General features: G+C 41.6%; 1 long non-coding RNA gene across 1 annotated transcript; it reads right to left on the bottom strand.

Moving 5' to 3' along the window:
• Positions 1 to 783: 783 nt before the first annotated feature.
• Positions 784 to 8,946, bottom strand: LOC119488652. Its single transcript, XR_005207002.1, has 3 exons — positions 8,933 to 8,946; positions 7,119 to 7,122; positions 784 to 874 (listed from the first exon to the last, which is right to left on the bottom strand). It is a non-coding gene; the product is annotated as an uncharacterized LOC119488652 (long non-coding RNA).
• Between the last annotated feature and the right edge of the window lie 1,341 nt (positions 8,947 to 10,287).

Here is a 10,287-nt window from a genome sequence, read left to right on the forward strand (position 1 = left end):
CAGTTCCTATAATACATCCATGGTGCTGACTTTTGAGGAAACAGTCGGAGAGTGCAAAATTGCCGGAGTAGAAATTGTCGTACAAAGACTACACTAGCTTTTCTTGGTTGTATCTCGTTACGAAAACTTTAGCAGCTAAAAACGGAGTCATTGTCCAGAAACCCTGCCAGAAATTGTTTCTAAACTTAAGCATTTCACATGAACTCTGTCAGTACATGGTAGGTTAAAGTGTCAGTAGGCAGTATATTTTTGGCATCATTGGGCAAAAATTCCATAATAACCTTTCAACATATTGTAATTCAAGTGTTCTGAGAGATAACTAGACTTCTGCACCTCCTCATGGCTCTGTTTTCACACTTAAAAGATCTAGCCCGTGACGGGAGACTTTGACCAATCACATGTCATTTCATTGAGAGAGCGTTCCTATTGGCTGTGCTCCGGTCATGTGACCAGAACTTGGCATTCCTTCAACAGATTTTACAATGGCGGCCGTGTCACAAACTTTCTCATTTTATAGCTAAACAGTACACTACAAGATGATTCTGAAAACATTTGAGGCGAGAAATAGGCATTAACGTAACGTAATATTGATTCATATTTCATCAGCGCGGCCTAGTTTGACCGTTTGGCCGGAGTTCGGGAGTGATTGACAGCTGGCTCTCATAGACAGCAGATGGATATCAGACCTCAGATCAGCTCTCACTGGTTGTTTTCCTCCGGCCTGTGAAATTTTGCAGATGTCGTTAGGAGCACCGGAGGACACAGAGGCACATGATTAATTTGAGGTTACCCGTTTCATGTACTACGGTCAGGATATAGTGACCATTTTATAAAAATAACTTTTTTTAAATCATAATTGCTCCAATCTCACCTACTTCAGCTTTAACATCCAAATAACATGATCTTAAAAAACATACAACTAATCAATACGTCACTGGTGCTCTTTCTGTGGAAACTGAAAATAAACTGACTTTTTGCTTCATCACATACTTGTGACCTCTTTTCCCATCAGCCACCAGGTTGGAAAAAACAGTTGAAATAGTGAAAGCATAGCCAGCTGCCCATTTTCCTTTTTAAACTAGCAGCTCAGCTATAGCTGGCATCAGCTGAGACTCACATGGTCCCTTCCATGAGCCCCAACACTGAGGACAGTCACTCAGCTCATTGTCCACTGAATAGAAATATCTCTGTCTGTCTGTCTAGTGAAAAGAGGCAGTCAGCTGATAGTCATTAGTCGTACTGGCAGTCCTACTTCTCCTACTGGGACTCTGCGCCTGGCTGGTCATGTGAGAAATCAAACGAGAGGACACACACTGAGAGCTTGCGGTTCATGACAGGACACTGTCCAAGAAAACAGTGATGTTGACGTGGTTTCTGCTATAAGTAATTACAGGATCATGGTGATCTTTTAAAAGGTCCAAATTAGGGCTTTCAATTGATTCAAATAGTTAATCGGGATTAATCGCATGATTGTTCATAGTTAATCGCAAATTAATCGCACATTTTTTATCTGTGCAAAATATATCTGAAAAGGGAGATTTAGTATTTAATGCTCTTATCAACATGGGAGTGGGCAAATATGTTTGCTCTATGCTAACGTATGTATATATTTATTATTGGAAATCAATAAACACAAAACAATGACAAATATTGTCCAGAAACCCTCACAGGTACTGCATTTAGCATAAAAAATATGCTCAAATCATAACATGGCAAACTGCAGCCCAACAGGCAACAACAGCTGTCAGTGTGTCAGTGTGCTGACTTGACTATGACTTGCCCCAAACTGCACGAGATTATCATAAAGTGGGCATGTCTGTAAAGGGGAGACTCGTGGGTACCCATAGAACCCATTTTCATCCACATATCTTGAGGTCAGAGGTCAAGGGACCCCTTTGAAAATGGCCATGCCAGTTTTTCCTCGTCAGCGTAAATTTGGAGCATTATTCAGCCTCCTTTGCGACAAGCTAGTATGTCATAGTTGGTATTGATGGTAGGTTAGGTTTTCTAGTTTCATATGGTACCAGTATCTTCACTCTAGCTTTAAAACTGAGCCTGCTGCAGCCTCAACTTTGGCAGTCAGTCCAATCACACAGGTGTCTGTGTACGTTTTGATAGTTTGTGTATTGGATAAATCCAAAGTAACAGAAACGAGAAACTGACTCGTATTTACGTCTCGCCCCCCCCCCTTCCCCCAATGCAACCGGGAGGCTGCTTCGCTGGGAGAAGAACAGGCAGCAGCTCCGGTAGACAGAGCAGTTAGCAAACCGTGTGCCGGGGATGTGATCTCGGACCGCCCCGACTCCCTGCTGGTTCATCAAACTTTCTGTTTCTGACGCTACACAGGTTAGACCCAGTGCTCCACCAGCCCGCTGTGACTCCCGGAGCTGGGGTTTGTGCTGGCTGAATTCGAGTTGCTACAGCTACTACCTGAAGGACCGTCTACAAAGCAACCCGTTCTCATGCCGACGAAGTACAAAGCAAAAATACAAGTAATTTTCTTGTTTCTGCCATTTTGGATTTAATCCAATAAACAAACTACTAAAACCTACATGGACCGTACAGCCCCCGGTTAGTGGCACAGTAAACACACAGATGGCTAACGTAAACTATAGGCCAACGCCTCACGTGAAAATGATAAGATGGCAGTGTTATTTTGACCATCTCAATTTCAGCAGTTTTTTTTTACATATATTTTACCAAGTAGAATAAAAAGTGAGAAAGACTGTTTTCTCACTCTGAAACAACATACTTATGTTATGCTGTTTCCGTACGTATTTTTACCTAGTTTACATAATTATTTTTTAATAATTTATTTTAAGCCCAACCACTTTTTTTAGGCCCAACCATGATGTTTTTCCTAAACCTAAATAAGTGGTTTTGTTACCTACAACTGTGAGTGGTAAAAGTGAGTGGTTTTGATGTTTTGATGCTTCAACCTAACTGCGGACGTTAACGTAGTTTTGTTGTGTGGCGTACAAATGACACGCAGAAAGCCTAAAATGGACCCGGTAGTAGAGGTGAAATGCTGCCCACTATTTGTTTGGAGCATGTGGCTAGACATTACTCATTGCACCTTTAAAGTAATCGATCACACTTTGATCAACAAATACTGCAATATTAATAAATACTATATAAATAATTACTTAAAACTTACAGTCAACTGTCAGAAAGCCAGCAGATAGATAATGCAGCGGACTCTCCGAGTCCACAGCCGTCCACAGCTAAACACACAGGAAACCAGACTGCTGCTGTGTGATAGATGCATTTAACTTCCTTCTCACGGACATGTTTATAATACCTGAACTGGACTAGAGCGTGTGTGTGTGTGTGTGTGTGTGTGTGTGTGCGCGCGCATGCGCGTGCGCGTGCGCGTGTACGTGTGTGTGTGTGTGTGTGTGGTCATACTATCTAGACAGTACACGTCTGCTGGGAAGTGTGAAACAGACATGAGCCAGAGAGACAGACACCTCTTTGTTTATAAGAAAAGTGTAGAGAAAGAAAGATGGGCTGAGAGGAAAGGAGAAACAAAGTGTATATGATGTGGGTCGATATATATATTTGGAAAATGAAAAAAATATATACAAAAAAAAGAAAAGAGTGCAAGGAAGATTAGTAAGAAGCCAAAGAGATAAAACAGAGGATGGTGAGGGGAAAATGCAGAGAACGTCCTTTGGAAAGGTTGAAACTATTTTCCACTCAAAGCTTCCAAGACTTTCTCACCTACTCAAGTCCATCACTTTCTTGTGTGTGTGTGTATGTGTATGTGTGTGTGTGTGTGTGTGTGTGTGTGTGTGTGCGTGTGTGTGTGTGTGTGACTGACACATGGGGTGACTCCAGCCCGTGTTATTTTTGGCCCTGACAATCTGTTGAATATTTTGTAGATGAATTGTTGAAACTTATAAAATGAAGTCAAAACATTCTATCATTCCCTACTGGCTCACTACATTTAATTGACTAAGAAAACTGTTAAACAGGTTTTTTTCAATTTACATTATTTTAATTTCCCTAACTTAAACCTAAACCTCAAAGTGAATGAGAAAAAAAATATCTGTACAGGAATTCATTTTTTCTTTTCTTTTTCAAAGAAGTCAGCTTCTCGTGGTGATTGTGAAAATTCTGGGTTAAAGAGAGTCTGACTCTCTAAATTCGAGATCAAAAAGTATATATATATATATATATATATATATATTAAAAAAAAGGGGAAAGTATAAAGGTATATTGTTAAAGAAAAGAGTGTTCAATAAAAGGGTGAAAGGATGATGAGAGCCACATTTGTGAAGGAATGAATTAAATGAATAAAAGTGACTTGAATTAATGAAACTTTTGTTCAAACAGAAAGCCAGAATTTAAAAATGGTAGCAGTAAAAAAGTACTGCTGTGTTAAAAGACACCCAAAGTCATGAAGGTTTAGTTTACAGTTGTATAATGTTTTAGAGTTTTCTAAAGTCTGAGAAAATAACCCTGATGATGTCACACTGATGTCATCGGGGTCATCTGAGTTTGGGCTTGGAGACTACCTGTGCGTTCCAATACTCATATTACCATATTAATTAGTATGCCAGAAAAAGATTTAGTATGTCCCAACACAGTATGCCCAAAATACCAGGATGTCCTACTGTATCTGGTCGCATTTTGCAGTATGCAAGCCGGCATGCTTTTTCTGGCTATTCTGACCCACAATCCTCTGTGCAGCGGATATATGAGCAAGAGGGTCAAAGTTCAAGGCACAATGTTATGACGTAGTATGTCCAAACTGAATGCATACTACGTACTTTGTAAGGGCAGCTGCAGTATGTACTAAAAGGGGAAAAAAAAAAATGTGATGTGGAACGTAGCCTACAAATGTACAACAGAAAGCAAGAGTGTCACACCTCTCCTATGTCAGATAGCTATTTATTTTTTGAGCTGAAAAATCTCCCAAGTGTTGTTTAGAGCACAATGTCTTGCCTCAATTTTTGTAACATTTGCTGAACCATTTTAATGACATCAAACCTATAGATAACAGATCTCTCTTAATCTATCTCACCTACATGGTATCGAGCAGAAATCCGGGCTCAGTGGACGCCGTGCCTGCACTGACCTCATTTGCATGGCAGGTATTGGTGAATCAGTCTCAGAGCTGTGGACAGATGTCTGCTGAATCCCCCTCAGTTATTGATATTCTTTTGCCTCTGCTCTGAGTGGATCTGTGGCACAGAGTCAGGAACTGCAGCCAGAATGGGAGGATTATTGGGTTGTACCAAGCCACTGACAGGGATTCAACATAATCGCACTATTTCATTGTGTTGCACCTCTGGGAAAAGTTGTGGGTTTGTGTGTGCGTGTTTGTATGTGCGTGTTTGTGTGTGTCCACACTGGAGTCTGGAGAAAAAATGAAAAAAGAGGTTGCGAAGGGAAGTGATAGTCGCGCCAGATTCTGTGTCTGCGGCTGACAGCAGGATTTAAGACCAGAGCTTCCAGTAAAAGAGGAGCTCCTGCACGGGTCTGTGTTCCCGTCTGGATCACAACATTAAAGCCACAAATATCTGAGTTTTGTTTTCCTTCCTTTGTCAAAAAGACACAGACAGCAAGCTATACCTGTTTTGTATTTTAAGTTATTTCTCTTATTTTTAGTTTAAAACCATGAAGAGTGGTTTACGGTGTGCACTATATAACCACAACATCTGTCAGTTCGATTCTGGCTGGGGGTGTCTGTTACACGTCATCATCCCTCGCCAACAAAAAGTAACACACTGAGAACAAACAACATATAGATGACTTTGCACCTCTATAGCGACAGGGGTTGGGACGATTGTAGCTTCGAAGAGTCACTAGTATCGCTTTAGACTTTAGTCTTGTTTGGTTATCAGGCATAATTGACTCTTTGTGGTTGTTAAAGGGGAAGTCCCACTCCGCTGATTCCCGGAGTAAAGTATTTTTTTCCATAAACAATGTTACGTGGCTTACAGCTTGCATCTGCATAAAAAACCTCTCCTGGTTGAATGATAAGTACAAGAGTTTAACAACCAAAGTATGTGGTTCTTTGATAAAATGTTAAAAGGTAAAAGCCCTGTCTACATTTTTAACTTTTGGGAAGAAGTCAACTACAACTCCAAAAGGTGCATTTCAGCAAAAAACATCCAATCACAAAGTTTAAAATTATGTGACATTCACCACTGACGGCGGTAGAAAGCTTAAGACTATGGTGTTGATAAAACTAACAATACAATCTGCGGCCTAAATTCATTTACTTTTGGATTCTGGGTCAGTTTTGTGGGGGGGTTGTTGTAGGTGAACCAAAAGAACCATGAACACGAACTGAGTTACTTAAAAGAACTAGTCTCCTCATCACTACTGAATTCACTAGTGCTCTGATTCACGTCTCTGACTGGCTTCTTCTGCATAGAGTGCAACAATAATGAGTTAGCATTTTAGCACTTCCGGTTCCCTCGTCTGGAAGTAGTTTTTAGCAAGCCCCCAGGAACTGCGCCAGTCGTCGATCCCGACTTTCGTAGTGGCCAAACAGCGGTGCTGCAACTTCTGTGTCAGTCACATGATGAGGTGAATCAACTCCCCAGTACGAACACTCTAATTGCCCTTATTTAAAAAAATATGTTTTTAAAGTTGTAAAACGAGTTATTTCCCTTCCTCCGTTCATGTGAGTGAGACCCAGACCGAGGCTGGGGTGCAAGCCGTGACGACGCCGTTATGTTGGGACCCGGTGACCAAGTCATGTGACCGAGCGGACGCTACTGCGCATGTTCCACGTGCCCAACATCCGGGTACTTTTCCAGACGGAAGTCGAGCCATTTAGGCTTCATGCGCCACTGAGCAACTTTCATAGGAATGAATGGGGCCCCGCCTCCAACGCTGTATCCTGTTCTCTTAATACATTCATGGTTTTTAGTTAGACGCCTGAAATAAGAACTTAAGAGATTTTAACATTTTGTTCTATGACATAAAATACACCAATAAATACCCCACTTGTGAATTTTGAAGCCTTTACAAGTCTTAAAAAAGGAGGCTGCTAAGTGGCTAAATGAGACTACCAAACGTCATCGCACCAACGCGTCCGCCTTTAAAGCCTCGTTGTGTATACCCGCATTCATGCGACTGTGGTGTAGTTTGTTTATAACCTAACTATAACCTTGTTTATAACGTTAGATTTTTACTTCTGGCAATTGCATTCACGCTTCAAAAAATCATAAAAGTGGTGTTCACCTGTGAAGATTATCTTGCTGAACAAAACATGTAAGTATTATAAACATTTGTTTGCCACAGAGCTTATTTTCTGCAATAATCCAAAATCCGATGGAAAATTCCCATTGGCTTTTTGTCGAGGGAACCTGTGTTTTCAGTTCATGAAAGTTAATTGTACCATTTTGGTCGCCTAAAAATGTCTTATTCAGCATGTTGTACTTAGCTCCACCCTTTTGTGTCACCTTGGTTGCAAAAAACCAAGATGGCGACGGCCAAAATCTTGAACTTGAGGCTTCAATGACAAACCAATGGGTGATGTCATGGTGTCAACGTCCACTTCACTTAAGAGCATTCTTGGCATCCGTCTCAGAGAAAAGAACCACTTCCATTTTGCTGAATGTTACAAACCCATTCAAAGAGACGTGTGAAGATGAAACCTCACCTCTTTGTCTGGCACGCTTAGTGAAGCATAATGTCCATAAGCAGCTTTCAAAATCAATCAAAACTCCACGGTCTATGTTGTGAACATTTTAACTGTTCAAGGACCCCAGTGTCACTATGAGCATATAAAGCTACGGTGGGTGGGAGACAAAATAAATGGATCAATAAATAAAAATATGCCCTTTCCTCATGGAGCTTACTCGAAAACTACTTTCTCAGAAACTTTAGCCTGTCTGTCCTTTCAGTGGCCTTTTCTTTCGGAGGTCAGAGTCGATGTGGATTTAACGGATGGATGCTTACACATTGCTGACATTTTGCTGCTGGAGTGAAGTTGTGATTGGTGTGGAGGCAGAAACCTCAGGGAGTGATATCTGAAAACCTGGGCAAACAAAGCCAGAACTGTCTGTATGGAAAGACACCGCCTGAGGGAGGTGAGAAAACATCATCATTTTGGTAAACCGATTCTTAAAAGTAATTTCATTTGTCATCTCCACAAAGTAAAAAAGGCACACGGTCGTGGTGTCCCGGAAATCGTAAAAAAAAATACTATGTGTCATCTTTTCACTGGGAGCTGCACATAAAAGCTGTCAATCATCCACTTACAGTGTGTTTAAATAAAATACTGTACAACTTCCCTTTGATCTTTAAGGTGAATCATAGCAGCAGTCTTCGACCGCTGAGGGTTTCAGTAAGCAGGAAAGCTTGCTGTGATGTTTTCATTTATATTTGCAGCTCGAGCCGCTCACAGTGAAGTCAACATTATATAACTTCAGATGTGACCTGACTCGCCGCCATCGACTTTTCACTTCACTTTTAGCTCTGAACTCACTGACACCGAACGCTCACACACTCCCACAACCTGGCTTAAACACACACACACACACACACACACACACACACCAACATACACACAGATTGATGTATTCAAAAACATCTTCTCCTAGAAATTGATGCATATGAACAGTATTTCTCACACATGCCCACGGATTGACGCATTCAAATGTTATCAGGCATCACGGCAATAAATAGACTCAGACACAACGTTGCAGCAGGTTGTGCTCACGGATGGAATACTGAACGGGCCTGCTGGGCACAGCCCCAGGGGGGCCCACAGCATCAGGGGCCCCCCTGGCCTTCACCTGCAAAATGTCACCCAAATAGACACATACCAAGCAGGAAGAGACACAAATTACGACCACAAATTACACAAAAACAACTACAAAGGGACACAAAACTACAAACAAAAAAACACAAACAAAAAATAACTAGAAAAAGACAAATACAAAGAGATGCAAAACATTATAATAACGTTAATAAGTTATAGTTAGTTATAATAACAGATGTATCCTACAAGAATATCTATGATCTGTATTACTGCACTGTGGAAAACATCAGATCCAGGACGTCATTCTCACATTTGACACCAGACACTGTGTGACAGTCAGCTTGTTACAGAGTTCTTCTTTCCCAAGATGGCCACAAAAATATATCAAATGAAGCTTTGAGCAGATTACACATCCAACTTCAACCTACATATTACTCGGGAAGATTGGACAACCTTGCCTGCGAGCAGAAGCTCGCTGATTCAAAGCTCTACACCAACTGGGAAAAATGAGAATGGAGAAATCTCACTCCTTCACCAACTGCCGACAAGCCCCCCCTTTAGCAAGGCAGTTTAACACCAACATTGTATGAATACGAGGGAGGGAAACACATGCAGTAACCTCTCCTTGAAAGAATAAAAGTTTTGTTAAAAGTCCATGTGATGGAGTTAATGAGCCAAGTTAAACTGAACAGCCCTGTTCTGCAGAAGATGTGACCTTAAGTCCACCTTTATCCTCAGCAACGTGGTTAAATCGTGTAAAACAGATGTATGAGTCGCTTAACGCGGCAGCAGAATACTTTTTTCTCACGCTTCTCCGTATTATCACATTCTCCCGAAGGTCGAGTACAAAAGCAGCAGTGAAAAGAAACTTCTGCAGCAGGCGAAGAGAAGAGGGACTTTATGTGACGAGGCTGTAAGTGCACAGAGTTGATGTGTCCTTAACTGCTCTGCTTGTTTTCTTTGTGTTATTTTGTGTCTTACATTATGCTAATGTTATAGAGCTCTGTGTTTACGGTAATCATGCTCAATTGGATTTTGCAATTATGCGGAGAAATATAAAGGTACCAGGGGAATGGAGGAATGAAATGATTAAAACTAAAAATACAAAGAGCCAAACAAAGCAAAAAAGAAAAGTGTGACGCACACACACACACACACACACAAAAGTTTGCTGTTGCATCCTGGATGCAATGTCCTCAACTCTCCCCTCGTCACCATAACTGTTGTACAAAGCAGCACAGAAGGTAATTTTCTCCCCTTTGTATCCGTCTCCCTCACTGTCTGCGTCTCCATTCCTCCCAGAGTTCATTGCTCTGCGGGGAGCTACAGGTGTCCGCCCAGTGCCCCCGTATCGCACCATGTGGCGTGTCTGTGCTGGGGGATGAAACATTGCGACAGAGGGGTTTCTCTCTCTGATGTTTTTTTCATGCTGCGTTGCCCCACCCCCACTCCCTCCCCAACGCACACCTCCACCAGATCACTCATTCAGTCTCTCCCAGCGGGGAGGAGGTGGGGGTGTTCTGGTTGAGCACCGCTCACAGTGGGGAAGGTGTTTCTTT

The sequence above is a fragment of the Sebastes umbrosus genome, chromosome 5 (genome assembly GCF_015220745.1).
Source record: "Sebastes umbrosus isolate fSebUmb1 chromosome 5, fSebUmb1.pri, whole genome shotgun sequence".
Lineage (NCBI taxonomy): Eukaryota > Metazoa > Chordata > Actinopteri > Perciformes > Sebastidae > Sebastes > Sebastes umbrosus.